The 26,791-nt window shown below is 34.2% G+C and overlaps 1 non-coding gene across 1 annotated transcript; it reads left to right on the top strand.

Moving 5' to 3' along the window:
- The first annotated feature begins 13,834 nt into the window (after nucleotides 1–13,834).
- On the top strand, nucleotides 13,835–13,907 carry Trnav-cac. The gene has a single exon. It is a non-coding gene; the product is annotated as a tRNA-Val (tRNA).
- Nucleotides 13,908–26,791: the final 12,884 nt, after the last annotated feature.

Genomic DNA, 26,791 nt, shown 5'->3' with positions numbered 1-26,791 from the left:
GTTTACAGTTTAACTAAAAGATAGATATATATATATAGATTATAATTTCAGTTAAAAGTATCTAAAATTATTATAATCTATGTACATTTCTTAGATATATTTGTGTACGTAAGTCAAATTGTAAACGCTTAATACATAGCATAGTTATCAATCAGTTATCTATCAGTTTTTTTTTTATATTATAAGGTGGCAGACTAGCAAGCAGCCACATGAAGTCGCCGAAATGGCGAAGCGACCGCTGCCCATAGACATTCGCAATTACAGATGCGTAGCCTACCCCCAATAGACGAAGGAGGAGATTCACAAAAAGAGAATATTTAACCTTCTTATGCATCTCCTAAATCAAATCTACCTCCTCTTCCCATTCTTTCCTTATAAGAAAAGGGTGGGAAGGGAAAGAGGATTAAAATTAGGCCTCTAAAACGAGACTAAAATCAGTTAATAATAACGCTAGTCAGATTACAAATTTCCTAAGTTAATAGTTTAACAATGACTTTATTTCCAAAGGGCTGTCGCAATGTTGCGAATGTACCAAGATTGTGACAAGGCAAATCCTTTATGTCGCACCCTAATACTATTGTCTAAATATAAAGGGAAACTTTTATTCACCAGAATATTAAACTGTTTCTTTATTGAAATTTATAAAGCATATAATCTTTCTATTGTGTTAAATTTACATATAAAATATACAGATATTAAAGCTATAGTTATAAAAAATAATTAAGTCATGTCCCTGTGTTTATCTCACTCACGTAGGGTAAGCGCATCAGTTTTCGTCCTCCATACCGTTGAAAAATTAAGTGTGTCATAAACACATTAATCTAGTTTACCAGCGCATGCCGTCATTATATTGTATATATAATTATTTTATAGTCTTACAAGCCTTTATAGAAACTGGTAAATTGGTAACAAAACTAATTAGTGACTATAAAAAGACCTTTTCATATAAGGAGAGGATGAGAAGCGGAAGTGGATTTGACGGAGGAAGGAATGCATAGGAAAGGGAAATATTCTCTTTATGTGCGTCCTTCCTCTGTTGATTAGAGGTAACGAATCTGAAATTGTGGATGTCTATGGGCAACGGTAACTTCACTATTTCGGAGAATTAAGGTGACCGCACTCTCGTTTGAAATCTATGATATAAAAAATATCCACGATGGCTTACAATCGTATCAAAGTTAAATAGTTTGATATTTTCATTTAACTGCATATAATCTATATATATAAAAGAAAGTTGTGTTAGTTACACCATTTATAACTCAAGAACGGCTGAATCGATTTGACTGAAAATTGGTGGGCAGGTAGCTTAGAACCCGGAATAGGACATAGGATAATTTTTACCCCGTTTTCTTTTTTTTTTATTCTGCGCGGACGGAGTCGCGGGAAAAAGCTAGTCTATATATATAAAAGAAAGTTGTGTTAGTTACACCATTTATAACTCAAGAACAGCTGAATCGATTTGACTGAAAATTGGTGGGCAGGTAGCTTAGAACCAGAAAACGGACATAGGATAATTTTTACCCCGTTTTCTATTTTTTATTCCGCGCGGACGGAGTCGCGGGTAAAAGCTAGCTACAAGATAACGTGAAAAAATATATAATTAATGATATATACGTAAAATATAATGAATCTACCTGAAGAGGATAAAGGACCGAAACTATTGTCCTTAATTCCTATCATTTTGTTTTTAATCAAAAACTTCATTAAATGAGACGCTGGGCCGTGATTGTTCTGTTACGTTATATACAGGATGAGTCATTTAGATTTTACCCTACTAATGTATTACACTAACGTATAAAGAAGTGAACAAATTACAACTAATGGAATACGTTTTTTGCTGTCGTAAGTGATTTTATTTGGCTCATGAATAATAATGGTTACCAACATTATAAATCATAAATAAAATAAACTAACCTTTTGTGATATAAATTTAGTTAACCAACTTTTAATTAAAAAGAATACATAAAAACAAGCCAAGCTAAGCTGTCCGTGATAGTTTAGCTTGTTTTTTAGGCTAGTATTTTAGTCGTCTGGCTTTTTAGGCTACAGGAAAACAAAATACCTATCCTTGTGTAGAAAACAAACTTATTAATCTTCCAATCAATCTAGTATTTTTTTTGATATACAATTCAAGTGAGCGTTTTAAGGTTTACTAAAATTAACATTTACCTGCCTATCTCAAACAGTTACCTTTGTATTGTTTAATCATACCTCTCAACCGCATAACCTCTCACTTGAATATTAATGCCTACTCCTTTACGAAGTCAAACGTACATGTATTATATAGCCTACGTCAAATCAATTCCCTTACATATAATATAAAGGATTAGTATTGTTTTAGGCTAAATATAACGTCGCTAAGTTAAATTAAATTTGAGAAAAATGCAATTGTCATATTTGGATTTAATTTTTCTTGATAGTTTTTACTGCTGGACAATAGATGGCGTTGTAAAAATTAATTTGTTTTGTAGCGCAGAAGTCGTTACTTGAGAAAAATAATAAGTAATAACGTAGTTGTATGTTTTTATATTACTTTATATATAATTAATAATTAATTAGTTTATATTAAATTTTTAAAATAATTCTTTGAAATAAAAAGTTACAAAGCTTTTTAAACTTTATAACGAAAAGTCATAATTTTCAATTGATTGGACGCGAGCCGTGACTTGGATTTTTTTACGATAATTATTCTCTTATAAATTGGACCTGATTCAGCGAATAAAATATCTTTTGTTTTGATTGCTTTTGTTTAAGTCTAAAAAAAATCTTTATCATGTTTTAGCTTAAAAAATGTTTATCACCACTGTAATGACAAGTCTATAGTAAACAGGGATAATTATTACAAAGGAAATTGGAAATATTGAATAAATATAACTTTTTGATAGAAATATATATATATAAACATTTTATACATAAAGTATTTTTGTGCATTAAATCAAAACCCAAAAACGTTTTGATCTTAGCAAATATTGATTTGTAATTTTCGTCACTAGATGTCAGATGATCCGCTTGTGCTTTTAAGGATACCTCTGTATAAACTTAATTTTAAATATCAGTCAGTAATTTAACTAAAACTTAGCTAGAAATTTCTAGATCATGTACAAACTTCAACCTTAGCTAAGTTGAATCTTCACTAAGTAATTATTCAAAACATTCTCGACACTCACCTTTATACATGGATCGGCTATAAGCTATGGTAATTTGTGCCTTTTTTGATTTTCGCCATTTTGGTGCTGATGGTTGCACTTATTAGTGGTGGTGAGGAATCAATCTTATAATAGAGATGGAATTTTTTTTTTTTATAAGAGAAGCGGGCAAACGAGCGGCGCGAACACCGAAGTGATCATCGACGCCCATTGACATCCGCAACACTAAGAGAATTGCAGATGCGTTGCCGGCCTTTAAGAAAGATATATGCTCGCTTCTTGAAGGACCCTAAGTCGTAGTGGTTTGGAAATACCGCCGAGGACAGACCATTCCACAACGCGGCCGTTCGCGGCAAGAAATTTCGCGAGAAACGCACTGTTGTGAAATGCCAGCCGTCCAGATGGTATGGATGGTACCTGGTTAACTGTCAGGAACTTTAACAGGTACGTTTAAGTTGGAACGAAGCAAAAGCTGTCATTTACAGGCAATAATCTATCCATTCTACAGAGATCAGTGATCTCAGGTTTATAATCTATAGTCTAGTTTTGCAAATTGCTGTTGCTTAGACTGATCAAGTTGGTGGTATATTATACCATTTAATACTTTATTCTACTTATGAAATTAACGATTCATACCAAATACATTTAAGAGCGTCGGTGGCTCAGGTGGTCTTGGGTTCGAATTCCGACATGTATCAATGTGTTTTTCGATTTACATATGTACATATATCCGACGTTCTTACAGTGAAGGAAAACATCGTGATGCTGCAAATATCTGAGAAGAAATTCAAAGATATGAGCGAAGTCAACCAACCCGCATGTGTAAAGCCAAACCTTTAACCACAAAGAAGAAAAGACTTTGATTTTTCTTTTGAAAGATAGCTTATAAAATGAACTTTAATAACCTTAATTGCTCATGTTAATTTTGTAGAAACCGGTAGTTAAAAAGCAAAGCGTTAAAGCAAAACTGTATAACGTATTTTAAAAGCATAAAATCCTGTATTCAGAGAGAACCGTGTACAAAGTGTTGTGTACTTTTTGCTTTTACTCCAAACTAAAGGATTTGCTCCAACATAGATATGTGTTGGCTCAAAGTAACTGAGGCTATTGCAAGTCAAAGAGTTCTACTTTTTTTTAGCAAGCGTTAAATGTTACATAAAATTAAAAGTTTAAGGTAAATTTCAAATTTAACAAATTTCTTTCAAAGACCTTATTAAATATGGGATTTAATTTAATTAATTTGTTAAAGAGATTTGCCATTATTGGTGTGATTTTTTTTTTTTTATGTTGGCAGCGGGTGGCGTACCAATACGCGGCACAATATTTTGGGCACGTAATTTATTTCAAAATATTTCACTACGAAAAAAGTGTTCAAAAGGTTATTTATTATATGAGGAACAAAAGATAGTGTTGCCTACATTACGGAATGTTTTCAATAATTACAAAGTCAAAATTATTTGATAGTCTAAGACCTCATTAAAGAACAAAAAGGAAAGGTTGATATTTAAAAGGGTTGCTATCCCTGTCCTATGTTTTCAAATGTACTGTTCGTTCTTTTCCCTTCCCTTAACTTATATATCTATTGTAGATTCATTAGAACCTTGTCTCTATAAAACGTGACGTGTATCCCGCACGGCTATTTTCTAATTACATCGCCCTCTTGTCGTCAGAGCTGATTTGCATGTCTTTAATCTTGCGAGCTCACCCTTAGTCACGTCAAAGAACTCAGAGACAGCAGAAGACAGCCAATTAATGAGAAAAATGCTATTTTTAACCTTAGCAGACCTTGCACGGTTAGGATGAGAAAAAAACCAATTTAAAATCTTTTGTGATAAATAAAATGTGTAGCAAAGTTTGCTCCCTTAGTCCCTACGTACATAAGTCAACGTCGATCTTAGGAAAACGGCGATTTTAGTCGCTAGACGACTTACGAGCGTTGCCGACATTTTTATCTATCGTCGTCAAAGACAGTCGCTCGCAACTTGTTTGTCGAGATATTCGTGAGAAAAGTCGCAAAAAATTTCAAAAAGGGGGGAGTAAATCTATACAGTTGACATGTAAACGCTATGCCTGGACTGACCAAATAGGCGAGCCACTTAGACGATTCGACGTTATGTGTACGGATAGGGTTGCCAGGTCGCCAAACCTAATAGCCGGACACAACCGTCAGTCGACTCTCGTTGCCGGCGCTCGGCCACTCTCGTTTGCGCAATGTAAAAAGCCTAACAAAAGGACAACCCGGACACCGTTTATTTTGGCCGGACACGCAATCAAAAAGCCTACCTATGTCCGGCTTTATCCGAACGCCTGGCAACGCTATGTACATATTTACGGAGCGCACGCAACGCGATACTCGCGACCCAAAGATACAATACTAATTTAGACGTTGCTTTGAGCCTTAACTTCCCCTTAAACTCAATTGTTACATTAAAAAAAAAATAGAATTTTTTAAATATTATATTTATAATTTTAGCAAACATTTTGTATTAAATTATTGGTTTAATTGCCTTATCTTATTTACTAGTCGTAATAAATTCTATGTTGCCTTAGTAATTAGTAATGGAAACTGTAGACTGTTTGTGGCTGACCGACGTATGTAACAGATTATATTCACTAGATATTCCTGCGGTTAACTCTGTTAGTTTCATCTTGTATATTCTGTGGCATACGAAGGCTTAAATTTTGAATACAAATAGCTCTGGCAAATTTCTTGAGACAAAAAAAAAATTCTGGAAAACCTTTTTAGTGCTTGTAATTGACTTGAAATATCTTAAGCGGATTTCTAAAAAGCATAAGAATACATAATTTTAGTTCAGTTAGAGTTTATATTAGAATATGTTTAGGTTTTTTGCAAATATTTTGTCACTAGCTGTCGCCCGTGACTCCGTCCGTAATTAAAAAAAAACTTATTAAGTAGCCTTTTTGTTCTTCCAGACTATGTTCTACATCTGTGCCAAATTTCATCAAGATCCATTAAGCCGTTCCGAAGATATCTTCAAACAAACATCCATCAATCCATCCATCCATCTATACATTCGCATGCTACGTATATAATATTAAAATATGTATAAATATGAAAACTAATAATAATAAATAATCTACAGCTTACTCAGGATGTGGCTCTCGTTTCCCTCTCGGAGAATGAAAGCTACAAATATCTCGGTATGTCGGAAGCATTAGGTATTAATGACAAAGGTATGAAACAACTGGTGAAAGAACGGTTCTTTTGCCGCCTGAAAAAAGTTCTAAAAAGTCTTTTATCGGGTGGGAACAAGTGCCGTGCTTTTAACAGCTGGGTCATGCCAGTCTTAGCCTACTCTTTTGGCATACTGAGATGGTCGCAGACAGAACTGGATGCCTTGGATAGAAAAGTTCGTCGATTGCTTACAGCATACCGGATGCATCATCCACGTTCGTCTGTAATGAGGTTATACATCCCGCGGAAACATGGGGGTCGTGGCTATTTAAATGCCAAGACCCTGCATAACCGCGAGGTGCACAATCTTAGGGAATATTTCCTTAAGGTGAACGTGGGAATGTATCAAGATGTTGTAGCAATGGACAAAGGAGTCACGCCGCTTTCCTTGGCTACCACGAATTGGCGAAGGTTACCGGTACTAAGTGTCTCGGACCGCATTAGTGTATGGAAGAGCAAGGAGTTACACGGTAGGTTCCATCGCGCCTTAACAGGGCCTGATGTGGACCAATTATCCTCCGTGGCTTGGCTGCGCTTCAGCAACCTCTTTGGGGAAACTGAAGGTTTTGTCTTTGCAATCATGGACGAAGTCATCGTAACGAACAACTACCGAAAACATATTCTAAAGGATGGTACGATTGACATTTGTCGGGCATGTCGTCGTCCCGGTGAGTCTATTAGACATATCGTTTCCGGTTGTTCTCGACTTGCGGACGGTGCATACTTGCATAGACACAACCAAGTGGCCAAGATTATCCATCAGCAACTTGCCCTTAAATATGCTCTTGTGGATACTGAGGTACCTTATTACCAATACCAACCTTCTCCTGTTCTGGAAAATAGCTATATCACGCTCTACTGGGATCGATCTATTATTACAGATAGGACTATTACTGCCAATAGACCCGATATAGTAATAATAGACCGGTCTGAGGGTTGTGTAATGTTAGTCGATGTCACTATTCCACATGACGAGAATCTTGTGAAAGCTGAAAAAGAAAAATTACTAAAATACTTAGACTTGGCTCACGAGATTACCGCCATGTGGCGTATGAAATCGACTACCATTATTCCGATAGTCGTATCGGTGAATGGACTGATAGCGAAGAGCTTCGACCAACATCTTAAGAAGCTCTCGCTAAACAGTTGGATTAAGGGCCTGATACAAAAGGCAGTTATTTTAGAAACCGCACGCATAGTTAGGAGGTTCCTGTCTCTGTAGCCCTGACCACTGGTTGTTTGAGTAATGGGATTCCGCAGCCGGTGGTATACTATTTTTTATATAATATATTTTGTTAATTGTTTTTTTATAAAATGTATTATATAAATAATAAGATAATAAATGAATAAGGAATAAATAATACCTAAAATTCGGAAATCTTTAGATGTTTTCAAGTGTTATCAAAAGTCAACGACTTTCGGAAGACATCGAGTACCCTTCAAGTGTGAATACTTCGTACAAAAGAATTCTATTTTCACATCGAGGGTCCTTAGAGTAGCTGAATTTCACTCCATATTGTACGTCTGTAAAAAAACCATTTTTTTAATATCTGAAATTTTTTTAAAGTAACGAAAGAAATGAAAAATAATACAGATTTTGATGTTTAATGTCCACCATTAAAATATTGTTTTCTACATTAGTTTATATGAAATCCTATTATTATAAAGAGGAGAGATTTGATTGTTTCTTTTGAATTAAATAGACTCCGAAACGCCGTGTGACATAGACATATTTATTACTAGATTTTTTTTAATTCTGCGGGGCTTAAGTCGCGGGCAAATGCTAGTATATCATGTTTTTTTTTTCTATTATTTTTTTATAGGACAAGGGGCAAACGAGCAATATTAGTAACTAGCTTTTACCTGCGACTCCGTCCGCGCGGAATAAAAAATAGAAAACGGGGTAAAAATTATCCTATGTCCTTTTCCTGGTTCTAAGCTACCTGCCCACCAATTTTCAGTCAAATCGATTTAGCCGTTCTTGAGTTATAAATGGTGTAACTAACACGACTTTCTTTTATATATATAGATGTTCAAAAAAATCTACCATACTATGTAACAATTTCGGTTCATATATTACAACAATGAAAACACATCGTAAAATACAAAGCAGAAATGTGATTTTGTTATAAATCAACAAGTGTTCAGTTTATTTGTGCGTATAAATTGCAATTTATATTGTGTAGGCGTAATTTACGTCTGACCGTAATGTAGGGAGTTAATAGAAGTCTGTATAGATGGGCTAGCCACTACATTAACATTGTACGGTTGATTACTATGGCAAATACTTTGTCGTTTGAGTGTAAGTGATTTTTTCAACTCACAGATAAGTAAAATCTACTTCAAAAAAAATTAAAATAACTATGGTCTTTGTTAACGATTTTTACAAGTGATGTCTATTTGTCGAGATATCTGTGATTTCTAGTGCATTAATCTTAGGAACAGTTCGATTTGGACGAGGTTCTCAGTTAATAAATTGTTGTATAGTCGAATGCAATAGAAATTACAAATGAAAAAAAAAGTGAAATACTGTCGCCCGTGCCTCTGTCGGATGGATTTGAAGGTATCTCCGGAACGGCTCAACGGATCTCGATAAAATTCGGCACAGGTGTACAACATACTCTGGAAGAACAAATAAGCTACTTATTAAGTTGTTTTTAATTCCGAACTGACGGAGTCGCTTTTGACAACTAGTTATGTAATAAATAAAGTGATACTTAACAAGCTTCTATTTAATTTCACCTGCCAGGAAGTTTGTCATCAAATCTTGCAAATAGATCCACTTCCTTGTTATTGGTTGTGCTGAAATTTTACACAAATGTGTAAATTGCGTGACAGTGCAATATTATAACGATGGAGCTAGAAGGTGGCCATAGGAACTTGACAATGAAGCGACAAAACCTCATCGAGTTTGGGCTCATTTGAATCGTCTTGACGATTAGTTTGTCTTTTTGTAAATTTTTTAGTTTTTTTTAAATAATAACATAATAAAAGCTTGTTTTTTTCTTTTAATTTTTATTATGGCCTCGCAGTGGGCAATGTATTAATTGAAGCAAGCCTCGGCAGCAGTTATAAAGCTTAGCAATAATTTATAGCGACGTTTAGTGTCCATTGCCGGCACTTAATTGAAAGGTTTTTCATGTTTCTAACAGTGCGTTTTCATTGCGAAACATGTGCATATGTTGTTATCTCTATTTCTTCGAAGAAACTGAGAGGGATGACGATTTTGTGAAGATGATTTTTTTTGAGTACGGAACTACATACTAAAGTTATTAAGGAAGATGTATATATGTTTAGGGCGTGTTGTATTCTTCGTCAGTTTATAATCTCACTCGGCAGATAATGAACTGACTGATTGTGAACCGAAAGAATGGAATTAATTATATCACATAAAAGTCAGATTTACAAATATTTAATACATAGTAGGTATAAAAAACATACAGTAAAAAAGATAAATTTTTACGAAACTCATCTAAAATTCCAATGGATTGATGTTTTAAAAACAAAACAAAATTTTACCCAAGCGCAAATTAAAATACATATTTAACGAACCATCAAAAGAGTGTGAAATGAAAATTAGAAAAAGGTAACAAATGTCTGAAATTTATTAATTGACTAGTTGTCACACGCGACTCCGTCCATGCGGAATTTAAAAAAAAAAACGTAATAATTAGCCAATGTGTTCTTCCAGATTATTTTCTACATCTATGCCAAATTTAATTAAGATCCTTTGAGCCGTATATGACTGAAAAATACACTCATATAACGATCTCGTGTAGGAACTTTATCAACACCGCTTTTGTGTTTTGGAAAGTTAATAAAAAGTTGTAGCTTACGATAGCTTTAACAGTTAATATATTAGTCGCTATGTCACCGTACGATCGTGAATGTCTGCATTTAATAATTTACCTAGGCAAATTGTATCCCACTCACCCTGATGAAGGGATCTCCATGGGCTCGAAACTAGTCGGTGCCGACACCGGGCATGTATACGTGAGTGTTTAGCCATTTTCTATATTAGTTAATGATAATGTCTCATGAAAATTTGAATAAGGTTTTATATATATATTCCGAATGAACTAAACAGCGCCTCATTTGATCATGATATTTTCCTGAATTAAATTGGGAATAAACTTCCTCGACTCCATAATATAAGCGACATAAAGCATATTAAAAATATAACGTTCGTTTCGTGCACAAATGCTATGAAACTATTATGTTAATAGATTAAGGCCGAGCAGTACCGGACAACGTGGAGGTGAAATTAATAACAAAAGTTTTCCTTGTGGAGGAAGTTTTGTAATCAGAGAGGCTTTCGCGGTTCGCTACAATTAATGGCCTATACATGAGTATCATAATCTAATAAGTTAGATATATTTATAGTGAAATATTAAAAATAAATTAAGCTTAATTAATTGTCTTTCGCGCGTAAATGAATTTGGCTTTATACGGTCAATATTACGTGACTTATGGTGATCGTTGGTGGATCAGGGGTTAAGCACTTGACTTGAAATCTACAGTTCCTGAATTCGAATCCCGCCATGTACCAATGCGTTTTTAGATTTTCAATTTACATATGTACATATATTTACCCGAATTTCTTACGATGAAGGAAAATATCGCGATGTGCAGGACATATATGTGAAGAAATTCAATGCACCGCAGTGTTTTTGACTGTGGGCTAGTTACCCCTAACATAGTGTAGACTCCGAGCCCCTCAGTTGGGACATATAGTGAATTGATGATGATGATGATGATGATAGTGGTATAGACAGTCGCCTTTATTTTTATTTAACTTTGTTTAATATATATTTTTAAAGTGCAATGATATATTAAAATTACTATTTTTTATATAGAGGATTATAAAACTAAAAACACAACATAATTAAGAAATATAATATGAAGTTAGAAATATTGTAAAGAAATATAGTCTTCCAAATTTCTTCGAAGTTCTCAAAGTACAATTTGCATTAACTTCGAATGAAAAATAGCAATGACAAAAAGTTAGTTGTTTCTCTTCGTCGTTTGTACGAAACTTAATTTGACTTCTTGCTTTACTGCTTTCATCGCAGTTTTCCTTTTAATCATATTTCTAAGTTATAATGAAAATATAAGTTAATATGTGAAACTTGTACAATGCAAAAAGAAATTATATCTCCAAAAATGTACCATTCACGTGAAAAATTTAATTAAGATAGGATAAGGGAAATTTTAATTTAAATAACCACTAAAACGAGAGATTTGACTAGATTCTTCAAGAATGTAATGAATGAAGAATGATTGAGCAAACATACTAAAAGCAAAAGGTTATTTTTTTTACTATAACTGCTTCACAGAGACATTGGTAACAGTTACCAATGTCTGTGAGCTGCTTGTCACTTATTAGCTTCCTGAGCATAGTGAGTTGATTCATATGTGTATTTGATGACCAATATGAATGAGTTTATTCACGAATGAATGAGTGAATGAACGTAAAAATGAACGAAATAACAAAAGAATAACCGAATGATCCACGTTTTCTTCATACCTGCAATTAATAGTAAAGTGGCGAAAGCTTTTGATTGCCAAACTTTACTTATTAGGTAAAGTTTTCATATTAATTTGTCCTCATACCACGCTACCTATTGTTACACGGCTTAATCTATCGATAACTTATTGCTTTGAGTTTTGCTAAACTTGTCGCAAAATTTGTCGGGCCTAAAGCCAGCTTTACATGTTGGCTAATGCTTGCCGATTGAAGGCAAATACCAACGAAAAGACAGTACTTTTTGATTGCTTGCTATCGCTTGGTGTCACTTGTAACAACACCTGCACAAGCACCAACGTGTATTGAGCTCGTTTGGTGTAATTTGTCAAGACTTGCAAACGCTGGCAACCAACGTCACTTCGGAACGGTGTAGGTTTTTCTGTACATAGTCTACACGTTTGTCGGTACGTCGGTAGAAATTAATAACTTATCTATATTGGCCACTTGCATTTCTTAGATATACTTGCTAAATTTGTACACAATAGCACTTGGCTTGTATTAATATGTTTACACTTGGCAAGCCTCTGCCAACATGTATATCCGTTAAACTCGGACACTTAGATACTATACCTATAAAAAACAATTAACGAAATTAAACTGTTTTAGAAATAGAATATCTATTCACAAATAGATGGCTCTGTACGTCTTACAACTTCAACGCAGCGTTGTGAAACTCTTTCAATAGCAGAACGATAAATTTTCGTGGTTCCCTCTTATATAAATACTTGGCCAAACTTTTTGATAACTTAGGGAGTTTCCTCCTATATATTGAACTTTACTTATTAGGTAAGACTTAGAATTAATAGCACTTCATCACATCTCAAACTTATCTTGATTGATGCTAAAAGAAAACAAAATAGTTTTCATTATTTTTAGCCGACTTCAATAAGAAGGAGGTTATCAATTCGACTGTATTTTTCTATGTGTGTTACCGCGATGCTCCGCCCCTGGTGCTCCGATTTTGATAAAAAATATTTTAATCGAAAGGAAGTGCTTGCAGATGGGTCCCTTTTTTTTAAATTAACAAGAAGACTAGTAGATTTTGAATTTGCGATAAATAGGGACATTTTTGGTTTTAGCGCTCTCGTAGGCTAAACTATAGGATCTACATAAGAATGATGTATGGAAGAATTTTAGCTCTTTAAATGTGCTAAATAAAAGTCCGTAATAGCATATATCTACCTTTTATAGTTTTCTCACAATAACCATTTTTTTCTTTAGAAACATCAATTCAATTCATGCCATATTTCCGACGTTATTATTAAACATAACATTTATCATGATGCGGAAGTAAATATAAAAAAAATTCTAAGAATATTTTCTATCAAAAAAAAAAAAAACGAATAGACATTTCGTCTATGAAAAAGTATAAAGAAAGGTAACAAGTTCAAATCAATTTTATAAACCTGTTGAGTGCACAATCTTCGAGCAAACTGCGTTACCATCACAGATTGAAATCTGATTCGATTACGCGGCGAACTGAAAGAAATCTTTGACATTAAAAGCGAGCGCCATTTTGAGAAATGTTAAAAAAGAACATCATATTATAACGGTAATTTAGCTTTTAAACGTTTGAAAAACGAATCAGCATTTACTTGTAAGAAAAAAAAAACGTTTGATTTTCTTTATAATTTTTCCTTATAAAGGTAAATCTTTAAAACAATCACGCAAAATTTAAAAGAAAGTTTTTTTTTGTTAATTAATTGTTTAAATTCAGTCTAAAATAAACCATAAGTCTGTATATGCATGTTATTGACAGTATTTGATATATTATGCAGTTTTGTTTAACGCTTTTGTCCATATTTGAATTGTTTGATGTAAAATACATGGTTTACTAGGCGCATTACAATTAACTGCACTCGGAATGGATAAGTTGCTATCCCTTAGTGTAGATTTAAATGAGAGATATACAGTACAGCAACACTGTCCCTATCAAAGATCCCTTAAAGTCTGGTATAATATCAAGTTTCCGTGGTGTAGTGGTTATCACGTGTGCTTCACACGCACAAGGCCCCCGGTTCGATCCCGGGCGGAAACATTACTTTTTTTTTAAATTCCATATATAAAAAGCAAAGGGTCGGCTAAAGGCTGGAAATAAACCCTATCAGCCCACGGATATCGACAACAAGACAAAGTAATTTTTTTAAAGAATTTGATGACTTATTTTAATTGTGAATTTCCGCTGTCAAAATATGTATAAAAACATGCTATCCCTCTTACTATCTCTGAAACAAAAAAGATAACGATATGTTTTCATAGAAATTTTGATAATTGATTGAATTTGATTCAGAAGTTGTTTATAAAATTAAGTTAAAAGCTTCATTTCTTATAATTCTTAAGTTAAATAAACAGAATATCTAAGTAAAGAAAGAACAACCAAAGACTATCTGTATTCAGCTAGGAAAGTGTAAAAATATAAAAGTTCAATACTGTTGCAAAATATTACATTAGAGTCTTCAATATCGCGCACTTTACTTTTACCGCAGTGACTTTGTTGGGGCCACGAAATTATTACAAGAAGTAAAAAATGGGGAGCGCAGTAGTGCCCCGGTGAGTAACCTCGAAGAAAGATATGTATTATATTAAGTGATTCATAAATTATAAGGGAAATTTTTTATTGCCTTTTATTATATACCGTTCTAATGTAATTTGAAAGTTTGACTAATTTAAAAGAGTATTTCCAAAATTTGGCGGTATTTCCAAATCGCTATGACTTAGGGCCCTACAAGAAGTGAGCATATCACCATCTCAAAGGCCGGCAACGCATTTGCGATTCCTCTAGTATTGCAGATGTCCATGGGCGTCGATGAACACTTTGGTGTTCCCGCTGCTCGTTTGCGCCCTAAACTTATAAAAAAAAGAGTGTCACGAGGATACAGTCTGTTAATTTTGCGGTGTTTTTTTTAAATCAAATAAACATATCGCTTATCGTTATAAAGTGATATACTCAATTATGTAAATTATTAAATTAAAAAATTATTAATAGTTATGATTGTTTTATCCCGTTTATTTCATGGCCCCACCGTGTTACGCTTGAGTCAGCGTGTCTGGTAACGTGCCACAGTATCATTAAATGCTAGGTAACACGTACCCGCCAGGGGGCAATAGTGTAGCATTCAGACCTCATTTTAATCTAGAATACATTATAAATTTTAGCTTTCATATAATAGTTTTTGCTTACACTTTTATTTAGATTAAATAACTGGGTTATTTCAAACTTTGAAGCACTTAGATAAAATGGGATTGGTTAATTACGTAATGCGTAATTCATCCTGTGCTCCTTATAGTGGTAGATCCTGCAACAACAATATTTGTTGTGTGCACGAATGGGTCGTGTCGACCGGTGAAATACCACGACCACTCAGAAGACAGGCGTCAAGTGGAAGTAATTCCAAGTACAGTCTGATCAGTGTGATGCCGGAGGCCTAATTTTAGTCCTCTTTCCCTTCCCATCGGAAGTGAATTTGGCGGAAGATGGGATGCATAGGAAGGGAAAAAATCCTGTTTCTGTGCGCCCCCTTCTCTGTTGATTAAAGGTAGGCAACGCATCTGCATTCGTGGATGTCTATGGGCAACGGTTGCCTCGTTATTTCGGCCAATCTACGTGGCCATTTGCTGGTTTTTTACCTTTTGATATAAAAAAGCTGTGCTTTGCTTCTTAAGTAATTGCTAACACATTTATATGATTAAATACTTTTTCAACTTTCTTTAATTTTGATTCCGGTAAGATGTTTTAATTCAAAGATAACCAAACTGACCTAACTCGCTAACGTACCTACAGAATTCTCTCTGATTAAAACAAACTCAACCGTGAACTGATAAGATCTTAATGATTTTAATCAATTTTAATGGACGCGGGCTTCTTACGAAGTGTACTTTTGTGTAGTCATTCGTCGGTGAAATGTCGATGCTTTAAGATCATTTTCATTTAATACTTTGTTTTTAAATTCAATAAGCGAATTATATTAAAAATGGTTAAGTCTTTTTTCTTTCTGTTTTACTCTTTCCAATTGCAAAGTGATTTTGGACTTGACATATTAATTACGTACCTTGTGGTAACAAGTCATGTGTTGGGTGGATGTTTGTTTGAGGATTCCTCCAAAATGGCTAGACGGATCTAGATGAAATTTGGCACAGAAATAGATTACCGTCTGAAAGAACGCATAGGTTACTAATTTTTTTTTTTAATTTCGGGCAGATGTAGGCAAAAGCTAGTGATACTTAAAATCGCTGAGAAATATTTTCTTTTCTTTAAACTAAGCTCGGTATTCATCATTTAAAGACAAATATAGAAACATATCGTTATCTCTTTTATTTTAATAAGAAAAAAGAAGAATAAAAGACATACCTATATTTCCACTGACAGAAACAGTGGAAACTTGAATTTAAGATGAAATTTGAAATTTGAATTATATAATTTTCACTCACACTGCAACAGCTAATTTAACTTCTTGTTAAATTAATTACATTAACAACTTTAAGTTGCAAGTTAAACTCTTAGTTCGTAGCTTTGCAACTTGGTTTTACAATAAACAACACAAGTCCTGAACTGCTATTGTAAAAGTTTAGCACAGAACCTAGGACCACTTTAAACTAAGGAGTCGGAACAAGTTTCCTAGCTTAAATTCTATGTTAAATACTTTTATTATGTAGTATAGTAACAATGAATTAAATTAAAACCTTAATTAATCCTTTTTTATATCATAAGGTGGCAAACGAGTAAACGGCCACCTGGATTCGCCGCAATAGCAAGGGTAACGTTGCCCATAGACATTCGCAAATGCAGATGCGTTGCCTACCTTTAATTAATGCAGAAGGGGACGCACAGAAAGAGGATATTTCTCCTTCCTATGCGTCCCCTCTTCCGAAAAATCCATTTTCCCTTCCCATCCTTTCCTATTAAGAAAAGGATGGTAAAAGAGGACTAAAATTAGGCCTCCGGGACCACACTCATCAGATGAAACGCGGAATTGCTTCCACTTCACGCCTGTCTTCTGTGTGGTCGTGGTATTTCACCGGTCGACCCGGCCAATTCGTGCACCCAACAAATATTGTTGCGTACCCAAAACATGTCATCTCTCTCATCTATAACTCTCCAGGGAATAATAACCGAATGTTACCACACTCGTCAAAAAATTTTAAGCCATTAAAGCTATAGATCACAATGGAGATGGTATGCACGAAAAGATATTCCTATCTATAGGTTTAATTTAATTAATTAATACTCTACTCTACTAGGCTTAACTCACGTATGAATATCCAGTGACGTCATCGAAACTAGTAAAGTCGTTCTTAATTAATTTATAATTGTGTCTCACGAAAATTAAAACAAATGAACAATGTCTTTAACTTCATTATTTATAAGTGTATATTCCTTTATTTAGTACAAAATTTTCTCTTAATATCAAAGTTATTTCAATTGATTTGAACAAGGAACGTAGAACGAAACTCTAGAATTTACGTTGTGTGATATATGAATTAATTAAACATCATAAATCCATTAGCGGAATCTTCCAAGGACGTGAGTAATTGTTTAATAGACGACACATTACGTTCCCTATCGAATTGATGTTACAATTACGAAATTTAACTACCATATATGTAGATAGACGTGGAACATTGTTAATATAGGATAACAATATGATAGCTTTAATTCGTACAGTGGTAGATCCCGCAACAACAATATTTGTCGGGTGCACGAATTGGCTGGGTCGACCGGTGAAATACCACGACCACACAGAAGACAGGCGTGAAGTGAAAGCAATTCCAAGTACAGTCTGATGAGTGTGGTACCGGAGGCCTAATTTTAGTCCTCTTTCCCTTCCCACCCTTTTCTTATTAGGAAAGGATGGGAAGGGGAAGTGGATTTGGCGGAAGAGGGGACGCATACGAAGGAGAAATATCCTCTTTCTGTGCGTCCCCTTCTCCGTTGATTAAAGGTAGGCAACGCTTCTGCACTTGCGGATGTCTATGGGCAACGTTCGCCTCGCCATTGCGGCGAATTCAGGTGGTCGTTTGCTCGTTTGCCATCTTATGATATATATACTTTAGTCCTAGTTATAAACAGTTCACTACCCGTGGGTTTCTGAGGCCAAAATCCCTGTTTAAAACATATTGTTATCTCTGGTTTGTCAAAGATAATGGCTGTATATTTGATTATAACTGAAGGTAATTTTTATTATTTACATTCAATCAACACACACATAAAGATAGTTTAATTTTATAAGAAACTAACTTTTACCCACGACTCCGTCCGCGGGGAATAAAAAAAATGCACACAAGATAAGACCGATCTTGAGTTATGAATAGTGTAACTAACACGACTTTCTTTTTATATAGATATATAGATATTAGCTTCGCCCGCGCGGAATTAAAAAAACACACTTAATAAGTAGCCTATGTGTTCTTCTAGATTATGTTCTACATCTAAGCCAAATTTCATCAAGATTCGTTGTGCTGTTCCTGAGATACCTTCGAACAAACATCCACCCATCCATCTAAACATTCGCATTTATAATATTAGTAAGATTTATACATTATAGTTGAAAGTAAATTCAAACCAGTGAATCTTTACGACAATGAAAGTTAAAAAGCAATAACGTTGGGAGTTTCACAGACGTGATCCGAACAAAGCTGAATATTGAAGTAGCGAAGGTTCTCACTTCTTTAAGAACACGCGACTTGAATCACATCTGCATTTCTTAACTTTGGGTTTACACTGTTGAAACATTTCTTTAAAAACTTCTTATCGTGGATTTCTAAGACCAAAATTTCTGTGTAAAATACATCGTCATCCTTATCATTATCTTAAAAAAAACAGAGGTAACAATCCTTACTAATATTATAAATGCGAAAGTAACTCTGTCTGTCAGTCTGTCTGTCTGTCTGTCTCGCTTTCACGCAAAAACTACTGAACCGATTTAAATGAAATTTTGTACACAGATAGTCTAGAGCCTGAGGATGGACATAGGCTACATTTTAACGCGAAAAAGGGGTTGTAAGGGGTTGAAAGTGGGGGTGAAAGTTTGAATGGAATTATCGTCATTTTTACAGGTAGAAGGTTGAAACTTATTTTCAAGGCTAATTTGATAAAGATAAATTTGAAATTAAATTTTTGGAAAAATTTTACCCCCAAGGGTGCTAAATAACAATAGGGGATGAAATTTTGTTTGGCAATATATTCGGTTTTGGTGAATGTTTTGTTTAATATGCTTTGCTGTAACCCTTACCAATATTTAGTCTAGAGCCTGAGGATGGACATAGGCTACATTTTAATGCGAAAAAGGGGTTGTAAGGGGTTGAAAGTGGGGGTGAAAGTTTGTATGGAATTATCGTCATTTTTACAGGTAGAAGGTTGTAACTTATTTTCAAGGCTGCTAATTTGATAAAGATAAATATGAAATTAAATTTTTGTAAAATTTTACCCCCAAGGGTGCTAAATAACAATAGGGGATGAAATTTTGTTTGGCAATATGTGAAGTTTTGTTGAATGTTTTCTTTAATATGTTTTGCTATTACCCTTACCAATATTTAGTCTAGAGCCTGAGGAAGGACATAGGGCACATTTTAACGCGAAAAAGGGTTTGCAAGGGGTTGAACGTGGGGGTGAAAGTTTGTATGGAATTATCGTCATTTTAACTGTTGGAAGCTTGAAACTTATTTTGAGGTTGCTAATTCTATATAAATAAATATGAAATTAAATTTTTGTAAAAAATTTACCCCCAAGGGTGCCAAATAACAATAGGGGATGAAATTTTGATTGGCAATATGCTCGGTTTTGGTGAATGTTTTGTTGTTATCCTTGCCAATATTTAGTCTAGAGCCTCAGGAAAGACGTAGGCTACATTTTAACGCGAAAAGGGGGTTGTAAGGGGTTGAAAGAGGGGGTGGAAAATTGTATGGAAGTATCGTCTTCTTTTATAGTTAGAAGCTTGAAACTTATTTTTGAGGCTGCTAATTTGATATAAAGAAATTAATATTCAATATTTGAAAAAAAGTTTACTCATAAGGGTGCTAAATAACAATTAGGGATGAAATTTTGTTTGGGAATATTTTAGATTTTGTTGAATGTTTTGTTCAATATGTTTTGCTGTTACCTTTACAAATATTTAGTTTAGAGTCCGAGAAAGGATAAAGACTACTTTACTACGCGAAAAAGGGGTTGAAAGTTAGGGTGGAAATTTGTATGAAAGTATCGTCATTTTTACAGTTAGAAGCTTGAAACTTATTTTTGAGGTTGCTAATTCTATATAAATAAATAGGAAATTAAATTTTTGTTAAAATTTTGCCCCCAAGAGTGCTAAATAACAATAAGGGATGAAATTTTGTTAGGTAATATGTAAGGTTTTGGTGAATGTTTTGTTTAATATGTTTTGATGTTACCCTTACCAATATTTAGTCTAGAGCCTGAGGAAGGACAAAGCCTACTTTTTAACGCGAAAAAAGGGTTATAAGAGGCTGAAAGTAAGGGTGGAAATTTATATGGAAGTATCGTCATTTTTACAGTTAGAAGCTTTAAACTAATTTTTTAGGCTGCTGATTTGATATAAATAAATATGACATTTGAAATTTGTAAAAGTTTTACCCTCAAGGTTGCAATGTAACAAAACGGAATAGGGGATTAAAGTTGGTATGGGAAGATGTTTATGTGAATATTTTGTAAGTTTAATATTTTTTGGCATTTTTTATAAGTTTAAGTAAAAACCACAACAACAACATAATTCACGACCCGTAACCCAGAGGGGTAGGCAGAGACCCAGGACCTACATTTGGCGCGGTCCGGGCACACCTCTTTCTATGTTCTTCTACATACATCAAAGCATAGCACGTTGGTTAAATAAAATAATTAGCCCAAAAAAAATGCTACCCAAAATAGTATTTCACGCGGACGAAGTCGCGGGCACAGCTAGTATGTTATAAACGGATTTTTCGGTCTCAGAAATCCACGGTAACTCAGTCTCTGACTAAATAGAGGTAACAATATATTTAGTCAGTTCACGGCAATAAAAAGCAATGCTTAGAACCAAATAATCGAAAAAAGTAAATTAATAATTTTCATTTCAAAGTATCGCCGAATATTAACTTCACTTAAGTTAATATTTGGCGATACTTATATACTATACTATACTATATTACTATATATTATGTTAACATTGTGGCTATATAAAAATATGAAAATAAGCAAACAAGCAATCTTTTGAATTTGCTAGACTGTTGCTTATATTTTCAGATGCCTTAATTAAACACAGAAGAGATGCACTGAAAGAGGAAATTACCCTACCCTATTTTCTGCGAAATCCATCGATTTTAGTATAATTTTTTTATCCCGGTTATAAAATAATTATTGTAATTCATAAAAAGTAACAATTTGTAGGTCAAAGTTCCTTATTTTATAGGTCACTTTTCGAGCACTTGAAATGGCTTTGCGCTTCCGAGACTTGAGAACTTGTATAATGGAAGTACTTGACCTCATTAAATTAATATTATTAAAATTTTGTGGTTCAGAGTAAAATTAAAGGCGAATCAAAAGTTAACATTGTTATAAGTAATTTTTGAAGTTTAATTTATATTGACTAGTTAAATATTTGTTCCTATTGTTAAATCTCGATAAAGTATACACTTTTGTGCTCTAAATATTTACAAATTAACGTTTAAAAACTTCCTTAACAAGACAATGTTTTTACTAAGTACAAGAGTAGGTACTTTACAAAAAAATTTAATTGACCATTTATGTCCCACATAATACCTATTAAAGTATTTTTTTTAATTTAATATTTCTTTAATATTTTTATAGTTATCAACAAGTTGTATATTGACTTATATAGCTGTCGTCAGAAACTCAGCCCGCGCGCAGTCAAAAAAAAAACTTAATAAATAGACCATGTGTTCCTCAAGATTATGTTCTACATCTGTACCAAATTTCATCGAGATCCGTTGAGCAGTTCTGGTGATACCTTCAAACATTCATCCTTCCATCCATCCATCTAAACATTCGCATTTATAAAGTATGATTAGAAAATAGATAATAAGTACATTTTTAACGCTTGAAAAAGACTATGTCCTGTGTCCATATATGGAAAATTGTAACACCTTGTATACAATTAGTTGAAAAAAATTGGTTTGAATTTGAAATCAAATAATTTCAATTTAGTAAAACTCAAATATAATAAAATGTAAGATACATTTACAAAGACTAAGTTAGTTTTATAAGCTAAAAATAGTTACGATAAACTATCTTAAGATAACTTATTTAAAAAATATTTTAATATAGTAACATTAACGCTACGCTCGGGTCCTACTAGATACCTGGGGCCATAAAATAAATTCAGTAGCTCGTTAACGGCGACATCTTAGCGAAACGCTGACCGAGGAAATGTGGAGTGGCAGTGTGGGGCCACGAAACAAGCTTTACCCATAGATATCTGCAGTTATAAATGCGTTACCTACCTTTAATCGACGAAGAACTTATAAAAATATAATATTTCCTCTTCTTATAAATCCTCTCTTCTGTCAAATCTATTTCCCTTCCAATCATTACCCTTTAAAAACGGTGGGAATGGAAAGATGACTATAATTCGGCACGCACACACATCAAAAGAAACGTGGAATCACTTTCACTTGACGCCTATCTTCTGTGTAGTCGTGGTATTGCACCGGGCGAGCTGGAAAATTCGTGCAATGAATGTTTTTGTTACTGTCCCAATGTTAAGATTGCTTTTACTAAAAAAAAGATTTCTTCTAAAGTATTTTTTAGACAATGAGTAGTAAACACTGAATATAAGACTGTCTAAGCCAACTTCACCATAGTGTGATAACATTGTTACGTTAATATTTGTTAACCGCGTTTTTCATGGCCTTAATATAATAATCATTTTAAAGTGATGAGTTTTCGATATCAAGTAAATTGAAATATTCTATAAGAAAAATGTTTTACCAGCAAAAGACATTTTACCACAAAACGAATTCCGGATAAACTTGAAAGGGTATTTTCTGTTTTCTTCGTATATTTTTTTTATGTTATAAAAACGAACCAAACACGTTCAATGCTAACTTACCCGTTGTGTTATACGTAAGTACCAGTTGTATTTAAAGTGTTAATATGTACAAGATACTTAATAGCAGCTTCATCATCATCACAGTATGTACTACTCCTCCATACATCTCTATCAGCCGTCATATCTGAATTTACCTCTCTTTCGCATATCCTCTTTCACACAATCCATCCATACTTTCTTTGGTATTCCTCTACCTTTATAACCATCCACATTCAATCTCATTACTTTTTTGTTTATAGTCATTCCTCCGCATAACATGTTAATAGCAGCTTGTTCACTTTATTAAAATGCTTGTAAAATTTTAACTTATTACTATTATAGTGCGAAAAACCATTAGTACGTCATTTAAATTTGTAATTGCCACGAGGCATAAAGTTTTAACATTCATATGATTGAAGTATTTCTAGGATTTTGCTGAATGCGTGAACTGAAACAATTGAAAAACGAATTAGATTTAATTTGTGTTGAATAGTAAAAAAGGCAGATTAAAAAGTATTTTTTTTTTTTAATGAATATGGCATATTTCATTTGTTTTATTGAAGTTACCATAAGCCCACATTATGAATTTCCACTGTAGTAAAACTTGTATTGATACAACATTTCGTCATCACTGATTTTTGTAAATGAGAGAGAAGAAAACAGAAACATGTGTTTCGCGCGTTTTGTTTTTCTATCGAATTAAAATCTCTGTTTAAAAATGCACCCAACAGATGGCGCTATGTCGTCCATTCGAGCCCAAGTCAGACGGGATTTTTTTTTTTCAGTATACAAATTCGATTATTATAAAAATGTTTTGTTAGTGTAAACCCACGTTATATACAGAACAAGACACGTATTCAGAAGTTTCGAAGGCAATCCCCAGTGAGAGATCTAATTAAAGCAACTTGTACGTAAATAAATGAATCAAGCTTTTGCCATCGCTTGTTTTCCTTCTAACTATTCGCTTTGTAAGAAAATTCTAGTATACTTTTAAATACTCATAAAGAAAACTCTTGTCTTTAATATATGTAACTATCAATAAGACGTTCTTACGCCGAAAGAAAACATCGGTGATGCAATCTGCTGATATCTGTGAAGAAATTTAAAAATATGTATGAAGTCAAGCAACACGCACTGGGCTAGCATTGTTGGCATTAGCACATTCAGGAGTCATTTGTCTATTATTAATGACTTTCTTTAAGACATTTTTTTTTTCATACTAAAGCAAAATTAATTGAATAAACCAACAAGTAATAAATTCTATCACACACATAATAAAGTCTTATTATGAAGGTTTTAATGTTCAAACTTAGGGTAAAATATGATATAAATATCATTTTGTGGTATTCTGTCCTACTTTAATTAAAGTCCATATCATGTTAGCATGTAGACCAGTCTTTGTCTCATCAAAGCAACGAGAATAAAGTTTTCATAAATATTATCTTTTTCCATTTATTTGGTAAAAAATGGAACAAGACCATTCTATAATTAATATACAATCATGTATTTTAGGTTATTATCTTACTAATATTATAAACTAGCTTTTACCCGCGACTCCGTCCGCGCGGAATAAAAAAAAAGAAAACGAGGTAAAAATTATCCTATGTCCGTTTCCTGGTTCTAAGCTACCTGCCCACCAATTTTCAGTCAAATCGATTCAGCCGTTCTTGAGTTATAAATAGTGTAACTAACACGACTTTCTTTTATATATATAGATGTGAATGTTTAGATGGATGTATTTCAAAGGATCTCGCTGAAATTTTGCACGGATTTAGATCATAGTCTGGAAGAACACAGAGACTACTTATTATGTTTGTTTTAATTCCGCACGGAAGGAGTCGTGGGCGACAGCTATTCTGTAATTAATTATTAAATTTAATCTTACCATTGAATTCTACATGAAACTGTTTTATAACATACTGTCATGTCTTGCATTCGCTTTGACAAAGTAGAGACAACAGTATGAACAAACATTTTTAGTGAAGTACTAGCGGTTGTTCACGATTTCTTCAGTAAAAAAAACTTGTGAGCCGTCATGGGACGCCTGGCAGATGTGAAACATCGTGTGTGTACAAGTAATGTGCATAAAATATTAAATATTATAATTAAATAAATAATAGTAATAATGATAATGATAATGGCAATGGCAATGGCGATGGCGATGGCGATGGCGATGGCGATGGCGATGGCGATGGCGATGGCGATGGCGATGGCGATGGCGATGGCGATGGCGATGGCGATGGCGATGGCGATGGCGATGGCGATGGCGATGGCGATGGCGATGGCGATGGCGATGGCGATGGCGATGGCGATGGCGATGGCGATGGCGATGGCGATGGCGATGGCGATGGCGATGGCGATGGCGATGGCGATGGCGATGGCGATGGCGATGGCGATGGCGATGGCGATGGCGATGGCGATGGCGATGGCGATGGCGATGGCGATGGCGATGGCGATGGCGATGGCGATGGCGATGGCGATGGCGATGGCGATGGCGATGGCGATGGCGATGGCGATGGCGATGGCGATGGCGATGGCAATGGCGATGGCAATGGCAATGGCAATGGCAATGGCAATGGCAATGGCAATAGCAATGATAATGATAGTAATTATAATAATAATAATATTAAATATTCAATATCATTAAACTAAACACATAAAATATATATTATATGTACACCTCAGTATAGCTTGGCGACCCGTCGCCACGGCAAGCGTCGCCAACCCAACGATTCGGTTTACAAGTGATCCTATAGATGTTTCACATCAAAAAGTACCCTGTAACATGCTCACATGCATTTGCTACCTTCCTGTCAAGTTCCGTCAAAATCGGTCCAGCCGTTTCTGAGATTACTCGACACAAACGCGGTCTGCGCACCGACAGATATACATTTTGTTACATTTTTTTTTTGTCGTTAAAAGCAAATGTATTACTGTAATATGTTACCGTTATGAATTTTTTTTTGGTATTACAAACAGACACTCCAATTTAATAATTGTGTAGATAGATCCAACGTTTTATCCACAGAAACAAAATCAAATCTTTTACTTTACAAAAAAAAAGATAAGTTTCAATGAGAAGACGCTTGAATGAGATATTTTGATAACGTTCCACGAAAGTGAATGGAGAGTCAAGATTGAAAATGATTTTTTGAGGTAAACATTATTTTAAAACTTCGCTCAAAGATGTTGATTTAAACTTAAGAGCTATTTAAATTTTTACTAAAGATTTTCAAGATGCTTTCGTTGTTTTTTTAACCGCATATTTTCAATGGTACTTACAAATGAAAAGTAAATATAAGAACAAAATCAGAAAATTAACTCTTAGTGCCAGACAGAAGGGCTAAAGGGCTAGGAATGGTTTTTAACTATGTTTTTTTTTTAATATTATAAGGTGGTAATCGAGCAGACTGCCAACTGAATTCGAAATAGCAATGTGACCGCTGCCCATGGACATCTGCAATTGAAGATGCGTTGCCTATCTATAGTCGACGGAGGAGAGGACACACAAAAAGAGGGTATTTTCCTTTTCTCCTCCGAAAAATCCATTTCCCCTTCCCATCATTTCCATATAAGAAAAGGGTAGGAAGAGAACGTGGACTTTCACTTGACGCGTGTTCTGTATTGTCGTTGTATTTCATCGGTCGACCCGACCAATTCGTGTATCCAACAAATATTGTTGTTGCGGGATCCACCACTGTTAAATGTACTGTTTGTATGTGTGATGTATGTATGATAAGTATGATTGTGTAATGAACGTAATAGTGATGTGTAAAGTTCGAAATATTCTATACTAGCTTTTACCCGCGACTCCGTCCGCGCGGAATAAAAAATAGAAAACGGGGTAAAAATTATCCTATGTCCGTTTCCTGGTTCTAAGCTACCTCTC

This window comes from Papilio machaon, chromosome 22 (genome assembly GCF_912999745.1).
Source record: "Papilio machaon chromosome 22, ilPapMach1.1, whole genome shotgun sequence".
NCBI classification, from domain to species: Eukaryota; Metazoa; Arthropoda; class Insecta; order Lepidoptera; family Papilionidae; genus Papilio; species Papilio machaon.
Note: the sequence above shows the minus strand (reverse complement) of the source record. Positions and strands in the feature narration are given on the sequence as shown.